Source organism: Triturus cristatus, chromosome 2_2 (genome assembly GCF_964204655.1).
Source record: "Triturus cristatus chromosome 2_2, aTriCri1.1, whole genome shotgun sequence".
NCBI lineage: Eukaryota > Metazoa > Chordata > Amphibia > Caudata > Salamandridae > Triturus > Triturus cristatus.
In genome coordinates this window covers 765,966,013-765,984,831 of record NC_140582.1, presented here as the reverse complement: position 1 = coordinate 765,984,831, position 18,819 = coordinate 765,966,013, and positions in this window count along the sequence as shown.

Here is an 18,819-nt window from a genome sequence, read left to right as displayed (position 1 = left end):
TGATTTTTCAAAGAAACAATGCATGGCTGCTTTTCACTAAATGTAATAAATATTTCTAATCTACGATGATCGCTTTTTTGGGCGAGCCACAAAAAGCAACTTGAGAACAGCTATATGGACATGCCAAGTGACAACTCTGATAGGGAGCCAATCACAGGGACCAGTCAGATCCAGGGGGCAGTTACTTGTTGGCTTAAGCAGTCTCCAATCCAGTTTCGAGTCTTATGCACAAACTGGCAGAAGTCAATGGAGTGGTTATAATGCAAAGGGTATAGGATGCTGAAGATACTCAAGGATGCTTAGGATGCTGAGCCAATGTCGGGAGGCTTCCAGCGGCCAACCCTTGGATGTTGAGATTTGGGGGGTGACTGTGACCTCAGTGGTTGACATTCCAATTATTCCTGGTGAAGTTCAGCACAAGACCTGTTGCCACTGTACTGCTGTTCTCCTGTTGGTATTTAGATAGAATATCAGAAACAGAAATATTGTGGACCAAAATATTGTGTCAAGAATATCAAGTACACAAATATTGTGTAGGTAAGTTTCTATAGGTAAGCAAAGTTTGGCTATATATAACTCCACATATATGTACTATAACAATATATATATCTTCAAGGTACATACATGTGGAGTCAAGAATAGTAAATCTATACTTAAGAATTTAGACTTACCTACTCGATATTTTGGTCTTCAATATTTTTGACACAATATTATGTCCACACAATATTTCTGTTTCTGATATTCTGACAGTGATCACTACGGTTACAGCAAAATCAGTGGTTTCCTTTGGTTGATGACTGATTCTGTGCTGGCTGACCAAACAGCACACTGACAACTCTCCTGGGTCCAGTAGACTTAAGCACAATTTGGAGTGTCAGGACTTGGTTTCTCACGCTGCACTGCATCCAGCAGCAGTCACGTTTCTTGGTTTTGGGCTGTCAAGGGTGGAGGCTTCCTAGCTTTTATGGCCTTGTGTCAGTAAAAGGGAGTTAGTCAACTGACTCTTGGATCACCTTCTCTGTCTGGGGTTTGCAGGCATCTTTTCCATGAATGGGGCACTGCAGGTACAGCCCAAGTTGCAGAAGATGCATTCCAGTCTTTGGTGCAGCCTCTCTTTGCTGGGTCCAGGAAACATCAGACCAGTCCTTCTTTGGTCCTCTCAACATTGCCATCATGATCTGATGTCCGAGTGCCAGGGGTGCCACCTATGTCTGCAATGCACCTAGGAGATTTGGCGACTAACTAGCCAGTGGACTACTGAGTCCCCTCCTGCCTGATAATGATTTTTTGTGAAGTGTAGCATCTAGTTAGCCCATCATGCACTATTATATCCACCCCCACATGGCAAAACCTCTCTCTCAGTGTGTGTAGCTCCCTAGCCCAACCCATATGTTTGGTTACCTGGGGACTATACTCCCCTTAAATAATTGGATATACAATGGCTTCTCCCTCTCTGCCCGAGATGCCCGCCTGCCTGCTTTAACAAAAGAGAAGCCTATTCCTAGAGTGACTACTATTTGCCTATTGAAAAGCAGCTTCCCCTTTAAAGCTTCACTTTCAGGCTCACGCACACTCTGGCTGTCCTGCCTAAGAGAGATCACACCCTTTCCCTCTGCAGGTCCTTTGCTCCCCTTCCTGACAGCTGTTCTCATCTCTCCCCAGTAGAGCAGTAGGGTCCCCGTGGATAGCAACTGTGTGCAACCGAAAACAGCTATTGAAAAACTTTCAGTAACAAAGTCACAGCTTTCTAAAGTTACCATTTTTGAAAAAGTAACAGGTCAGGTTTAACGCAACAATACTTTAGAAACTTTGAAGTACCATATTAGGAAGTCCCATTAGGAAATTAGCACTGCTGCTCTATCAGAGTGTAACTCCATATTCGCCAATGCGGTTTCTAGCCTTGCTACAGTAAAAATGACATTGCAGGTTTTTTAATGTCAAAACATGTAAAGTTAACAAAACACATGTCATTAATATAATGCACCTTGCCTTTAAGGCTCAGTAGACCTGCTTTAGGGTTGAGTACAAAGAAGATTTGTGCTTGACACTGGGTCAAATGGCAAAGTTGTGTTAGCAGTTCAAAAACAGCTCTGCCAGTGTGTAACGTCAGGCTGGAAGTCATGCGTTGCTTTGTCACACTCATGGTGAAATAATCTGTGCTGCAGTCCACGAGGGACACTTACAGGCCGTTGGTACGCCTTTTACCATTGCCCACTGGCAGTCGCCACTGGGTAGTTAGAGTTAAGTCAGCTGTCCCATAGGAAAATCATTTTTTGTGTTGCTAAAATCTTTGGCCCTGTTTGACGAGTCTCCATGAAACTGTAAAAAAAGATGCTTCTTTTTCACTAGATTGTGCATGGAAGGTTTGAGGGTGATCTGCCAAGTGGAGGCAGGGAAAAAAGGGGGGTTCCCAAAATGCTAACTCCCCAAGCCTATTCCATAGACTTTTTTAGACAGGTCTGCTGATTGGAATTACACCAGATTTGGCAGGAAGCTAAATCGTGGTCCTCAGATGGTGTTTTTTGTTTGTTTTTGTGTAAATCCGTTCAGCAGAAGCACCAATTTAATTAGCTCTCTCTTACTCTTCTAGAGAGAAATCATCCATATTGGATTTTGGAAGTGCAGTGCTATGTGGGACAAGAAGATGCCACACTTCGGAGTAAGTTGTAATGATTTTGGGTGCTACCCGGCATCTCATTGGATAGAGATGCCCCCTGCTTGTCGCCAAAGAACACTAAATACATATTTGATAGCCGCATAGCCTGTCAGATCTGCTTGCTGAAACTGCAAGGATAAGAAGGACTGTCCTGCTGGAATCTGGATTTACACCCAAGGGCCTGCAGTCTGAATGAATGCGCCTGCTGCATAATCTAATACTACAGTCATGTAGTCTGTGACTTGCTTCAAGAAGGATTATGGAGTGGACTCCCTGCAAGCTACAGATTAACGGAGCCTAACTGCATCAAATCCACCAAAGGTCCTCATCTTGCAGTGCGTTAAGTGGACTTTTAAGGATTTGGCCAGGTGCATTGTAGGAATTGAGGTCTAGACATCCCAAAGACAATTTAGGAGATGCCAGACATTTGTACTGGTGATTTGAACTCTTTGAATCCACAAGGAGACCTTCATGAAGCACCTACTGAAGTATGGGGAACTTTGGAATTATTTTGTAAAGAAGCTCCATAAGGTGACCGACCTGATGGCGAGAGTCAAGCCGACTATCTCAACCACAACCTGGCCAGGATTTAAGGTTCGTCCCACTGAAAGTTCCGGAGCTCCGGACTTCTAGGATTTGACCGGGGAATCGTGCAAAATCAACCATGCAAACCCTCGCTGAATCCGGCCTGCTCTAGGGTCGAGGGCCATTGGAAGAAAAATCTACAGAAAGGTATCTAAGTGTGAAGGTAAAATTTGGACCGGGGCCTCCTGCTTAGTGTATCCAACCAGGGCTCCATCACGGTCGGCCTCAAACTTTGACTCTTTCCCAGTCATGCGTGACCAGATGTCCCAGAGTGGGGCTATATGCTTTTAAGCAATATAAAGTGGTTAATCTGTAAAAATTCGAATCTCCGGTTCCCTACATTGGATTTGTCACATTGGTACCTATTTGTTCACAAAAATATTTACTATTTTTACAAATTGGTTTGGGATTTTCTGTTGTGGCTTACTTATTTGATGTATTGGTGTTTTTAAATGCTTTACACTCCTGTCTCCTACGTTAGGCCATACTGCTTGTTGTCAACTACCAATGGCTGAGCAAAGGGCTAATTTACTGAGACCTTAACTTTACCCTATACCGTTTTAGTGGACCTACTAGTGATAGGTGCATACTTACCCCTACCTATAACCCACTTTCAAACAAGGATCGTCCTCCAGTGTGGCAGCAGCAGATGTGCAGTGTCTGTGTGAGGGTGAGGTAAGCGGAGAGAAAGCTTCTGGGTGACTGGTGGAAGTTTAGGCAGTGGTTAATGACTTTTTGGAATAAACAATTATGCCAATGCTTAAATTATTACTTTTTATTTATTTATATGTATTTACTTGCAAAATTGTGCATATGCACATGATATCCATATGGTAGCAATGTGCATGTGCATGTGGAGTAGTTTCACTTTTCACAAAAGGTTTGCAGACATTTCTTTCAATGCATGTTCCCCATCTGCTGTTTCTGTCAACATATTTGCAAATGCTGCATTGATTTATGTGCCATAATACCTTTTGTATGACTTAAGCAAGGTCCATTTATGTATGAATCAAGTCCTCTGACACAGGAGCAAGCATAATTGTAAAAGTTTGTGAATATCGCAATGCATTAGAACTTTGTGAGTATGCATAGCATTTGCACTAAGAGTTTGATTCGGAGACAGGCAGAGTGAAATTGCTGCATGCAATTTTGCTCCACCTGATTCAGAGTTGGTAGGTTTTTCCACACCTAGTTTAAATGGGTGTGAGAGAACCATACATGGCGGGTAATTCTGGCCAGAAAAATGGTAGCACCAGCAGAGGCTCATTCTATGTTTTTTCTAACAGAAGGGGACATTGTATGCATTACATGTCCCCCTTGACAGAAACCAAACTTACCATTACACCCTATATACCCACCCCTTGCCGTACCTACAGGCCTTCACATATATTTGCCAACTGCTCAGAGCACATGGCAAAAGTATGCAGCAAAACCCTATTCTTTGTAGTTTTATGACTGTTAAAATCATTCCCATGCAGGAATTCCCCATTCCATGGGTTTTTACTTGTAACTTATTGCTACTGGTGCGCAGTTACTGATGGTAATGGTAACATTCCATGTGATTCTACCCTTATCGCAGTATTATGCAACCCATACTAGAGGCTCAAGTCTTCTTGGCTACTCCTCTGACAATACCCTTTCTCTTTGGTGACTCACTACGTGCCACCTGTATATATACGCATCTCCCTATTTTATACTGTTTACATTATAGTTCCTAACATACAACACACATCGGTCCTAAGTCTCCCTTAAGTACATTTGGTTCTATGAATGATTTAGAGTTTCTAAGTTGCCTTGCATGACACCTTCATTCAGTCCTAGCTTCTTCCCCAGTTGCATTTGGCATAAAGCAAATTCGAGCCCTATTTATGCAGCACAATTCACAATGTTCTATATACATGTAAGTTAAGCTTAAGATGTGCACATAGTCTATTAAACAAGTGCAAAATTCTTTTGAAATTCACAAAAGTCGATTTCACTCTGCTCAAAGGAAGAACACAGACAGAAAATGTTGTGCATAGAAATCCACTCCCAGGGGTGCAGGAAGGTGGTGTTACAAAATGTTGTATTTGTGTGGTGTAATAATCACCAAAGGGGGATTGCTGGAGCGGGTAGTACAAAATTTTGTATACCCCCCCCATTCTGCATGTTTATATTAATCCGAATAATCTATTAATTGTAATTTTATTAATCTGTTTGAAGTGATAATTTACCAACTATATTAACGAGAGAATTACACGTGGGAATTGCACTTTGCATGGCTATATTAATTGTGAATTAACTAGTGTACGCATATTAATAGTAAAAAATTAGAATATTATATGTTATATGTTGCTTTAAGTGATGTATTTGTGATTTGTGCTTTATTCAGTGAGTATAAACTGCTCTGTGTTTTGCTTCTGCTAGATAAATACACACACATATGGGTATTAGCAAGGGGATAACATTATATTAGCCATTTCTATGTTTTAAATACGTTTTTGTGTTTCTTTTGCTTAAGTTGACCATTTTGGCCTAGACAAGATGGCTGAACGAGACGCTAAACGTGACTGCCCTGACTACACGAGGTTCTGGGTGAAGTGCGCATGCGTCACCGCCAGCAGCAGTGGCCTGGACCTGACCCCGGGAGAACATGTACCCTCCGAGGTCGTTCCGGGAACCAATCCAAAAGAAAAGACAATGCTCGATTAAAACGCCGGAATAAGCAAGTTGGATGACTTCATTATTCGACACCCTGAGAACTGCACCATGCAAGACAAAATTGACCAATAAGGACTCTCTAAACCCTGATCTTGATACATTTTTGTTATTATTTTCATTATAAAAGTAGGTAGGGAATTGAACTATTAGCTCTCGCTCTTCTTTGATGAACTCGATTTCCTGACGTCATGCTGACAGAGAGGACGGTGACACTGCGGGACAGCTGTTATCCTGAATCTATGAGAGACTGAATTGCGGCCTGAACTTTGCTGAATAAATTCTCTTTGACTGACTGACTTAGAGGACGGCTTTAGCCTGAATAGGTAAATATGATGCTCTGAAATGCTAATGATGATTTCTAACATTTCTTTCAATATTTCTCAGATAAAGAATAATTGATTAATTGACAAATGTGTTGTGTCGATTATTTGAAGAAAAAGATTAAGGGAAAGATAATAGAGCAAAGGTAGACGAGTAAATCATCAATTACCAATTCAACTAAATGATCTATCTCCGTGGTGTAGGGATATCTTAGGTTTAAATGTCAATGTGTTTAGGGTAAAGTAAAGGTATTCCTCTCATGTCAGCGTTGAGAAACGTATTTTCCCTCAGAAAACAGGTCAACCGAGAGTAAGTATATTGGTGTTATGGGCCCCACCAATGAATGTATGTGAGTGAATTGGATGCCGAGGTAGTTGGTCTGTGCCGAAGGGGGAATTTGACGCTGCAACAGTGTTCCCGAGGTGGAATGCCCTACAGCGTATGCACAGGCATAATCAAACACATGCATGAGCATTCAAAATTCCCCTCTGGGGATTTACTCCAGTGAAAAGCAAGACTAATCCATTTGCAGGGTGTTAAGGAGCAGCGAACACCCAGGAATTGGCTCGGTTAGGGGAAGTGTTTGCTCTTTGAGGAACAATATTTTGTCCATGTAAAGAAAACACAGGAAACGTTTATTTCATAGTCACGGGAAGGCATTCCCAAATGCACAGTTTTAGTCCCATGGCTAAAGAAATGACTACATCGGCACTCATGGATTTAGATGTAAGCCACCCATAGATATAAGATCTCACAGTGTTGTAGATTACTTTTGTCGAAAAATTAAAACCGACAAATGTTTATTGTTTTCCAGATTTGGCCTTGAAACCAATACCACATACTGTTTTTCTTGCATGATTTTGGGAAAGATTTGCGAATTTTCTTTGCCGTGCGAGATTATATAAATGTATATTTTCACTTGCTAAAAAAATCAGGCAAAGTGCAAATTCACTCGATATTTTTTTCAGTTTTTTTTTTCAATTGGACAAAAAGAGTAGTTTCTCTTTTTCATCAGATAAACACGTCAATTAATAAGCCGAAAGTCAGAAACTACAATCGTAAATGAAACGTATAATTCTCGGGGAAACATAGATTGAGAAAAGAGGTGTGCTTTGCAGCTCTAACGCGTCTGACAGACGGCCATACTGTTATTGATAAATGACATGACTAAATGAGAGTTCATGACCGTAGGCGTATGCAGATATGCAGCGAGCACTTCAGAAAAACACATCATTGACAACTGAGAGACATAGAAACTTGCACAGAATATTAGCAGGTGACATCCAGGTTTGAACTCACCTACACAGGGTACCAATGGCGCCACCAGGCCACCCACCAGGTAAATTGATAGATAATATTTTAAGTAAACTAAGTGGATTAGTGTTAATGTAGGCTGACGAAGGAGGGTGACCCAACACAAGTCTATTGGAGGCATGAAGATTATGCTCCTTCTTCAGCATCCAAGTATGAGCTATGTCTTCATGCATGTAGACTTACAAAGGGCATTTCTGGCAGAGTTGTATTTGGATACTTGGTGACCATGGTTCTTGTTTAAGTTAATTGTGGGAGTTCACTGTGTTTTGGCGTCGAAACTGTTTTTTGGGAACGGTGCATGGAAGACCACTTTGGATAAGCGGAGCAGAGAACAATGGGATTTAAGTGTTACACAGGATTTTCCATGTTCTTTAATGTCTATCTGCTTTACCTTTCCTACTCTTCTGTCCAGTGCGGGCTACTGTGTACAATGGCACAGGTATTCGCTGGATGCAAAATACTCATTTAAAATCTATGGGCCTGGGGTTTCTGTCTGTGAAGCGTACAGAATATGTCTAGGTTGCAGTCGTGGTTGGGTTTCTGTGCACTTCTTTGATGTATGGTAGTAAAAAGATTCAAAGTAAAAACCCTAACCTCCACTGTTAAAATGATGATAATTGTTCGAATCAAGCCAGTGATGGAGCATGATTATTTAGGAGTATTTTGCTGGATCAATTCATGATCATTGGGTGTGATACTAAGACAGACTTAAGAAATATGACTACAAGTGTGCCTCATGAAGCACTTGAAAGTTTAAAACTGCATCGTAAAAGCATGCAGAAGGGTCACAAACTGGTTTAAGATTTGAGTCATTCATGACAGAGAGAGAAACCCACTAATGTGCTATGATAATAATGTTAAATGTAATAATGCCGTCTGTAATTTTAGTAAAAAATGATTATGAAAATGCTAAGTGTAAAATGATTCCTTTTTATGTTTTCTTCGACATGAAAATCTAAGAGAAAGTGCTTGCTTGTTCATTAAAGAATTGTAATCAGACTATCCTTATAATTATAATGCAATGGTGTTCTTCTATTATTTCTTATGCATCTCTATTTCTCTAATATTTTGTAATATTAGCATTTTTTCTTTAGAAAATGGTGATTTAGTCGTTTTTCATGTAGGCCTCAAATGTATTTTGTCTTTCATAATTTTCTTAGAAAAGACTAGAAGTGCAGACTTGATTGCACTGGAGCTATGAGTATTATCGCTGAAGTTTCTTTCATACAGTTTAAGTAATGGACATTCTCTCTTTAAGTATAAAACTATGTCGGCTTTGTAGCAAGGTCAGAAGAGAACTGTGTGGAGCTGACATGTTTAGTTGCAAATGTATTTCCTATTTCCGAAGAGAAGTGATATTGCACATTCTTAGAAAACAGTGAACACTAAAAAAAGGTATTACGTATGAGTTCCAGACGACTGGGTTAGAGAACGATCACACCACGGTTGCACCACAGATTTAGACCAATAGAAATCATGTAAACTGCATAAAAAGTATTCTGTGAGCAGGAATTGTGAACATTTGGAGGTATAATTGCCCCGTGGGAAAAGGACGTGAGTGGCTTTTATTTTGGCAAATCTTGAGCTTGACATGTTGTCAGTCTGAACTGATTTTCCCTGAACTGACCTCTCCTGATTACCTCTGTGCTTTACCGGCTGGGGAAGTCGAGCAGGCCAAATCTTTTGGGTGAAAAATTAATGACTGTGGCTATTAAACACTGTACTCTAGCGTTCCACTGGGTCCATCTTGTGTCCCGGTCCTGATAAATCTGCAACCGAATCTTGGTTTATATGATTTCTAATTGCATTTCATATTTTGCAATGTGTTTGCTTTCTCTCTCTCTCTCTTCCTCACACTAGGTGGTATTTGATGATGTATTTGCTCTGAGTTGTGATGTGTTGTCATTTTACCTGTATACAAAAGAATAACCGTTATTAAATGATATTTTTGTGCTCTGATCATTCATCTTGAAGTTTAGATAAAGGTATCTTGATAACTATTCCATGTGTTTTCCTTACTTATTGATGATTGTATTGATATTGTGTGAATATTGTTGTTAGCTAGGCACTTCTTTATTACAGGTCCTCATGAAGGAGTGGCTTTCTGTCTCTTGTCATCTGAGTCCCTATTAACTCTTACAAAGATCTATCATAGCACCTTATGGTTTTTGATTTATTGTAGAGTTTCTATGTGCTAACCTCTGTGTTATTGTGAATTGTGTTGCTAATGATGGAGTTTATGGTGTAGAGGGTAACCGATGTCTGAGCCCACAAACATTTACACCGCTTCCGCTGAATGACCAGCAATATATAAACCAGTGATCTTTAATGATACAACTTCCCAAACTCTCACTCTTTATGCTACATACAATTTATTTCACTACTCTTGAGCGCTTTTTTGAAGAGCAGCATATATTGGGCAGTTTGGAGACTGTAGAGTTGTGAGATATTGCTGGTGTTAGAGACAGTAAATGACATCTTCGAAACAACATAACATTAAAAAAGACTCCCAAAATAGAAATGCTGACCGAATCTTTGTCCTTTCCGGCATGCGCTTCCACAGCACTTTCATAACCAACAACGTAACAATTTGAAAAAGGTAAGCCCGAGGACAGTATATCAACTTCTCATTTTCAAGATTCATAGCTGAGCCAGCAACAGTGGAAGCATGTGGATTCCATAACAGGAAACTACATCAAAGGTGAAAAATAATGTTGTTCGGTACACATTGTAAACATCATTTTCAGGCAACAATGTAAAAAATAATCTATTGTTCTTGCCAAAAAAAGAAAAACTGGAAGAATTCAGGCGCACTGTGGATCTATGTAAAAGCAAAAAACAAAGCCTTAAGCAGACTGGCGACAACACATTTGCGGATATTGAGGTAATGTATAGTTATTAAAAAATACAAAGCAGACTTGAAAAAGGGAATCAATTGACAAGACAAGTCGTGACAGTTCAGCTGTGTTGTTTGTCACCCAATCTGCGCTATGGATATGCAGCGAGACAAGCACTGAATACTAGCAAGTGACCTCCAGGTTTAAACTCACGTACCCAGGGTTCCAATGGCACAATCAGGAGACCATCCAGGCAAATTGATAGATATTATTTTAAGTAAATCAAGTGGATCAGTGTTAGTGTAGTCTGACGGAGGGGGGTGATCCAACACAAGTCTATTGGGGGCATGATGATTAGTTTAAAAAAGGTGACAATCTCCACACGAAAATATCTTAACAAGTAACATTTTGCTCTCTCTCCTTCCTGGGCCATAGTGCATCAGGGCTGTGCTTACCACAACATAGTGGCAAGGTTTCTTCACTTTCCACTGTGAATGAGCTTTAGCTGGAAGAACTGTATTTGTCAGCCTCAATGGCTTATGTTGACATATTTTAAAGTGAAATCATGGATGCATTGGAATATTTCTTATTGTAGTATGAACAATCAAAATTGATTTATATTTGCAAATTTGGACTACTAGTCCTACATTTTCAGCAGAGGCTGGCATGGTCTGCTCAACTTGGTTTTATGGTGTGATTTTAATGTTCTTCACTAGTCTATTACTTGCTGTTATGTATTAAACAATGCTATTATTTTATCTTTGATGTTTATGGCGATTGTGCTCTTCTGTTTTGAACTCTTACTTCACTTTCTATGTCATAATTCTGCTTCAGCTTTCATGTGTGCACCAATTTGTATTTTTATTTGTGTTTCATCACTAGTTTTCTGATTGCAGCCTCCTTATATCTTGTGTTTAATATATATATTTTTATGCTGGCTGTGGGTCAGGTTCCTCTCATCTAATCATGTTGATCATAGAGTATTTGTATGTTATTATTTTATAATTCTTAACATTTGTAGAGTGCATGGATACTCACCTGGGGTTTCCCAGTGCTTATGCAGAAATCATATCAACCATCTACAACACCAATGCCAGAACAGCCAGGTCTTCAGTTGTTTACAGAATACCTTCTGGGTGGAACAGATGCAGAGATTGGCGGAGCCCGGTACTTAAAGGAACATCCTCTTGTCTGACATGATGAATTTCAGAACTTAAGCTAGTCTAAGATAAATAGAGTGCAGGTTTCTTGAGGGCCAGTAGGGGGTCACCACCTTCTTAAAGTTGTGAGGTCTGCCTGTGTGAGCCCTCTGATGGGAAAGCAAAGTGTTTTTAAATGTATGCCCTTAATCACAGGCAGCCATTGAAGGTCCCTGAGCTGAGAAGAGACCAGAGGGTATTTAGGAATGTTGCCCAACAGACGTTTTGAGTCTTTTAACTGCAGCTTTAGAAGATCCCAGGCACAAGATAATTCCATGATTCAGTTGCCCAATGATCAATGCCTGGACAATGGTCGTTTGAGTAGTTGCAGGCAATAGCCAAAGTATGTTCTTGTGGTGCCTTAGTCTTCAAAACAGCAGCAGGTCACAGTCTTAATCTGGTGGCAAAGTCTCAGTTCCAAATCAAGCCACATTCCCAAAATGTTCACTAGCTTTTGGCCTCTGGTCAGGGGTGAGGGAATCCAATATTTTAGTGCTGCCCGCATAAAAAATTATCAAGACCCCAAAGGATTCCACTATGTCTGCTATGAGGCATACATATATGTGAAAAAGCATAGAGATTTGCACCTCACCGCAATTCTCAATCCTCCTGAGAAGAACAGGTTGAGAAACTGTATCAAAAGCAGCACTCAAATCAAAAACATGACAGCTGCAGCCCCACCTCTGACTAGTGTATTTGAGGTCCTTCCTGACCCAGAGGAGCACTGGCTGTGGCCCGGCCAGAAACCTGATGGAGATAAATGCAGGATATAGTGGGCTTCCAAATATTCAGTTAGTTGTATGTTAATATGTTTTACTAATATTTTAGTCAGTAACTCAGAAATGAGAAAAAAAAACAATATTCAGAGCAGCTAAATGTAAAACAAAGCATTCAACTATCAATACAAAAAATGTCCTTGGCAGAATTTCTTCAATTATCAATGCTTCCTGCATAATACGCCACATGAGCCTTCCTGAAAGCCTTGTGATATTCTTTCATGGCTTCCTTCTAATCTATTTTGGCTGAATGGTTGTAGGATTTATGCCAGGTGCATTCTAAAATGTTGCACTCTTCTTCAAGGCTAACACATCCTGATTAAACTGTTGGACAGGGATGGCCCTTCATTAGGGGCCTAGAATAAATCAGAATGAGGCAGCCTAGGGCTGAGTTAATCCATACTTTCGACTTTTTTTCTAGTACCTACACCTGGGTGTCGGTGAAGGATGGAAAGAGGACAGATTACAGAACCTTTGAGGTCCAGTTTGGAACATTTCCTAGAAAGGACCTGCTGTTTCTGGGAAGGCAAAAATCTACAGATCATATGATGTCTTAGACGAAGAGCATAGTGGTCAGTTCAATCCAGGGGAAACGACCATGAGAGTGGATCAATTTGAAATAAACTGGGTCCAAAGGATCCCTAGCTCTATGTGTGAGGGCCTTAACTATTTCCATGATTTGAAGTGCATCTAAGTCATTAAAAAGGTTCTGGGAGGCAGAACATTTGAGAGCTTCAAATGAAGGCTCAGATCTCCTAACATATGGAAATTTGTACACTTGAGTGCATAAGGAGCATGTGCTTTTGCTAGTTTCGGACCACAGTTAGCTTTAGGTCCTGGTGGGCAATAGATCAGGGAGCCGGAGAGTGTAAAAATACTGGATACCAGCTGAGAGAAAATCATGCCTTCACAGTCCTGCACTAGAGGTTGCTTTATAACACAGTGTATAGATAGACATAAATAGTAGCAACAACTCGTTCCCTTTTATCCTGGTGGTCCCATTTAGCAATGCCATACCTTTCTGGTAAAGCTGAAAAGATATCTGTTAGAAAGAAAACTTATGATCATGAGGCTAGATGTAGAAAATAATTTTGCAGTTGCCAATGGCCAGATTTGCAGAATTGGGCTGTTTCCTACTGCAAAAGTGCATTTTGGCATGCTTTAATCCCAAATTGTGATTCGGTTACCATGATACCGAATCGCAATTTGGAATTGGGAATACATACCGATTTGCTACTTGGAAGGGGCATGTTTAGGGCAAAAAATTGCTGTTTGATAATGGCTATTCCCACTGTTCATACTCCAGCCCATGATCTGTTAGGAAGTTGAAAATATCCAGGTTTTGTCTAACTAAAGAACAACAGTTAAGATTATTGAAGCACAAAGGCCTCTGTATTGGCAACTGCTGCCTATTGCCTATATAGGATGTAGGAACTGACAGTTTATGTATACATTTAAAAATGCACTCTACACATACCCAAGGCACATCCATTGGGGAGAATGAATGCCTACAGAGAGAGAAGGTACTTTGGCTCCAAGCTAGAGCTGTTCTGGAGAGTAACATAGATTCTGTTCTTTTTTTTTTGTGTCCTCATTCGCCTTCTTGCCACGCTTCTAGTTACAATACCGCCCTGGGTTTTCAGCTTCATTTACTGGATACAGGAGGGTAGATGTAAAGCTTTAGGAGTGGAGGCCCCCCCCTTAACCATTGCACCTTCTTTTACCCCTAGAGGACCTCCTCCCACAGCTGCACAATCATGCCATTTCCCTAGTCTTCCTGTATAGACAGAGAAGATTTTTGCCAGCTGAAGCAGATGAAGACTTAATCATTGGACTTTTAAAGATTGCACACCCAACTCTTAACCATAATGTGTTAGAAAAGGCTTCCAAAAATGGTACCTCTTGTTAGTCTGATCCGAAATATCCTTCTTAGCAGCACATTTCATTGATTGTAGCCAACCACCCTCCATTGGGCTGACAGGGGAAACCCAGAGTTTACAGATCTCTCTTCGGGCCAGCAATACTGCATAAAATATAAGCTTCGCTTTATCGCTCATGTCCTTACCATGCAGCTCTGATCTTCCACATATAACCATCTCAGGGCTTACCTTTATCTGTAACCCTAGAACCCTAGATAGACAGCTACTCACGGACTCCGAAAAGGTCTGAATCTTCAGGCATTGCAGAAACATATGCAGATCCTCTTCATTCAGGCTTCCACACTTGGGACACAACACCACTCCACCTGATCCAAATTTAGAAAGTCTTCGTGGAGTCCAGTAGACCCTATGCATAGTAAAAAAGTGGTTCTTCCTTAAATATGCAGGTTTCACTGTTTTATAAAGCATAGACATTGTTACTTGCCATTGGTCTTCTGTCACAATCTCCGGCAAGTACCTTCCCCACAGATTCTCTGGCAGCGTGAAAGGACCATCCTCCATCTCGAGTGTTAGCCAGTACCACAATGCAATTTATTTCTAAAAAATACAGTTGGAAAGAAGCTTCTCCTCCAGTTCATTAGAGGTACCTATCAACTCGCCGAATGCCACATGCCAGCTATGGATCTGGAGGTATTTAAATCTGGAGCAACTAGGTCCCCACTCCTCTTCATACTGCCCCCATGACATTAACTGCCCTTCTGGAAATAACTGTTTCCACCTCACCAAACACCTTTCTTTTAAGGGACGAGCCAGTAGATCTTTTGTCCAAAATGGGGACCCTGGTGCATCCCAAATTGGAGCCAGCTGACTAAAATATGGAATTTTTAAAGCCTTCCTAATTTTGTACCATGCTTCTGCCAAGTCCTTTAAAACCTTCAATCTAACCTTCTTAAAATATTTCGGATCAGCAAATTTAAACAAAAACCCACTCTCTGCATTTCTCTGCTTCTTCAACATCTCCCTATATATTCTCCCTATTTCAGTGTCTGCAGGTGTACCAAATAACATCCTACTATTTTTTAACAGAAATGCCCATGAATAAAGCAGCAAGTCAGGCACTGCTAAGCCCCCTTCACTAACTTCCTCCTGAGATTTTTCAAGGACAAACGTGGCCCTTTTGACATCCAAAGAAAATAACTAATTACTCCCTGCAGCCTTACAAACCACTCCGTCCTGAAACTTAAAGGAATTGTTTCAAATAAAAAGGTTCATTTCGGCAGGATCATCATTTTCACCAAGTTAGCTTGGCCAAATAGAGTAAATGCATCCATCCCCGTAAGCTAGCGCTGATCTCCTTTCTGAGCTTATTGAAATTCTCCTTAGTGAGGTCAGCTAAGTTGTGTGTGATCTTAACTTCTAGGTACCTCATCTCTATTTTGCAAATGTATACCTTCCATACTCATATTCCAAGTTCACCTCTGTTTTCTCCTGATTGATCTTATAGTCCAAAATACTACCAAACTCACTAGTTAGATCCATCAAACACCTCATGGTTTGTTTAAGATCAGGTGTGTAAATTATGATGTTATCTGCATATAAACCTATCTTTTTACTCCAGCCTTCCAACTTGAAAGGCACGATACCCTCTGTACTCCTTATTCTGCGTGCCAATGGCTCAATGTATAAATCAAACAAAAGTGGAGACAGAGGGCACCCTTGTCTAGTACCACGCGTAATCTGGACTGACTGGGTCAGCACCCCATTTACTAGTACTCTAGCCTTGGGAGCCGAATATATAGCTGTTAACGTTTTACAAACATTCGGACCTTAATTCAGATATCTCGCCACCGTCTGCAGACACACCCAATTGACACGATCGAACGCCTTGGCTGCATCTAAAGCAATGAAAGCCAAGGAAAGATCAAAAGATGTGGCCACATCAATGAAACCAAAAGGGAGTATGTCAGTTCTTTCAGCGTTCGACCCCTAATAAAACCTTTCTGATCCTCGTGAACCAGATGTGTCATGACTCTATTCAGCCTTCCTGCTATAATTTTAGCATAAAGGTTGTAGTCCGCATTCAATAAAGAAATTGGCCTATACGAATCTACCTTTTTTAATGACTTCCCTGGCTTGGGAATCAGCAAAATATTAGCCTCATTCCATGAAGGCGGCAGAGAAGCATCTGACATAAAAATCTCATTAAATAACTGCCTTATTATAGTTGCCAAAACCCTGACCCAAGTTCTATAAACCTCCACCGCAAGGCCATCCGGCCCAGGCGCCTTACCCTTTTTGCCTCCTCTAATAGCCTCTTCCACCTCTTCATTAGATATCTCTTTATTCAGGATATCCTTTAAATCATCCAAAAGAGGATCCATATTTTCCAACCAGCTCCCCGCATCCTGCTCTTTAACAACCAAATCTTCCTTATTAACCCTCTCAAAATAACTATGGAATGCTGCAGCAATTCCCTTACTATCACTAAGCACTATGCCCGAATCCTCACTTATTATTTACCCTAATCAAACTTCGAACCTGTTGGCAGTTTACTTTCCAAGCTAGTAGTTTACTACAACCCTCGCCATATTCAAAATGTGCCAGCTGGCTGGTTTCCCACCTTTCCTTAACTCTGTCTCTCAAAACTCTCGATAAATTTGCTTTTAAATTTAGTATTTTCTCCATCTCTTTTTCACTAGCCTCCCTGCTTCCAGCTTTAACTAAACCTACCTCCAAGTTCCGAATATTTTCTTCCCAAGCCGACACTCTGCTGTAATATATTCACCTTTTCCTTGCTGCCAAGGCTCCTAGCCTACCTCTCAAATAGGCCTTATAGGCATCCCAAACAATGCCAATCTTAGCTGAACCCTGATTTCTTTAAAAAAAGCTCCTTTGTTTCTTCTCTTAAGGCCTCCGCTACCTCCTCTTCTAGTAGTATCATACAGTCTAACCTCCAAACAGTACCCGTTGTCTCTTCTACCGCCAGCGGAAAAAAGATAGCTGAATGATCAGACAGATGTACCCCGATATGTTCTACCTCCAGAACTGTATCCTTCACTCTCCTATCTACCAATATATAATCTATACGTGACTTATGTTTGTACTTTTTATTATAAAATGTATAACCTAACTGTGTGCCAAACTTGTGCCTCCATACATCATATAAACCCCACTGTTTCATCAACAATCTAACTCTGTTTGACATATTCGGATTCACTACAGCTCTACTACTCTCAGACCTATCTAACTTGCAATCCAAAACAGTGTTAAAATCCCCTACCATTATAATCTGACCGGAAAAACTCAAAAGCTCCTTAGCTAATTCGTCTAATGGGCCCACATTGTCCTGGTTTGGACCATAGTAACCCACCAAAACAAAAACCTGTCCAAATATCCTTAGCTTAACTATAAGCCACCTCCCTGCAACACTTGAAGCTTTACCTTCTATTGCAGTTTTCAAACCTTGCTTAACCAATAATGCAACTCCTTTACTAACTGCTGTTTGTTGTATATAAACTGCATGAGCAACCCATCTCTGTGCTGCAAAAATCTTCTTACTCATTCCTCCATCAAATGTGTCTCCTGTAAGATAATAATTTGCGCCGGAGAATTTTTCAAGTATTCCATTATCAGACCTCTCCTCCTTTTCACCCGGAGACCATTTACATTTCATGAAAAAACTTTCAGCTTGTTTAATCTAACCCCACTCATCTTGAAAAAAGAAACCCTTGCAGCCAATCCAAATGACAGCAGCAACGGTCGCAACAAAACCAATGAGGAATTTTCCTACATTTTCCACCCAACAAACCCTCCCCCTCCCCAACAAACCCAAAACCCCAACACCTTCCCTGGAAATCCCTAACCAACTGCCCATGGCTAAGCTCTATGAGCGACCCCTTAGCGTGCAGTGCTATACCTAGAACACACTGGTGCCGAGCAACTATTAAATCTCATAACATCCTTGATAACCCAGATTACTATTATTCCTAATCTAAGTGGTGATACCATTCATCCTTCAAAAGCTCCCAGACTGTTGTTGTTCAAGAAATGTATCTGCCTCATCTAAAAAACGAAAGGAGTACATCTTGTTATTCCACATAACTTTCAATAACGCTGGAAATTTCAATTTCACTGAAGCACCCATCTTCCTTAATGGCTCAATCCTTTTACCTAACTCCCATTGCCTATTGGAAGTTGCTGTTGACAAATCTGATCTAACATCAATCTGTACTCCGTCCACCTCCAAAACTTTCTTTTTCAAGGCCTTAGCTAAAATCTTTTCCTTCAAGGTATATGTGAGAAGATTTACCAAAATTCTCCTTGGTCTAGACCGATTTGAATTCAATCTGAAGGGGTCCCTATATATTCTCTGAATATCCCTAGAGATTTCCTCCTCTGACTCCTCCAGTTGTAACTCATTCTTAAACAGATGCACCACGAAACTTTTAACATCTCCTCCTTCTTTACCTTCTGGGAGTTTCAAAATTTTTAAATTATTCCTCTTTTGAAAGTTTTCCAAACTTTCTACTCTTTTCTCCTGCACCCTTTCCC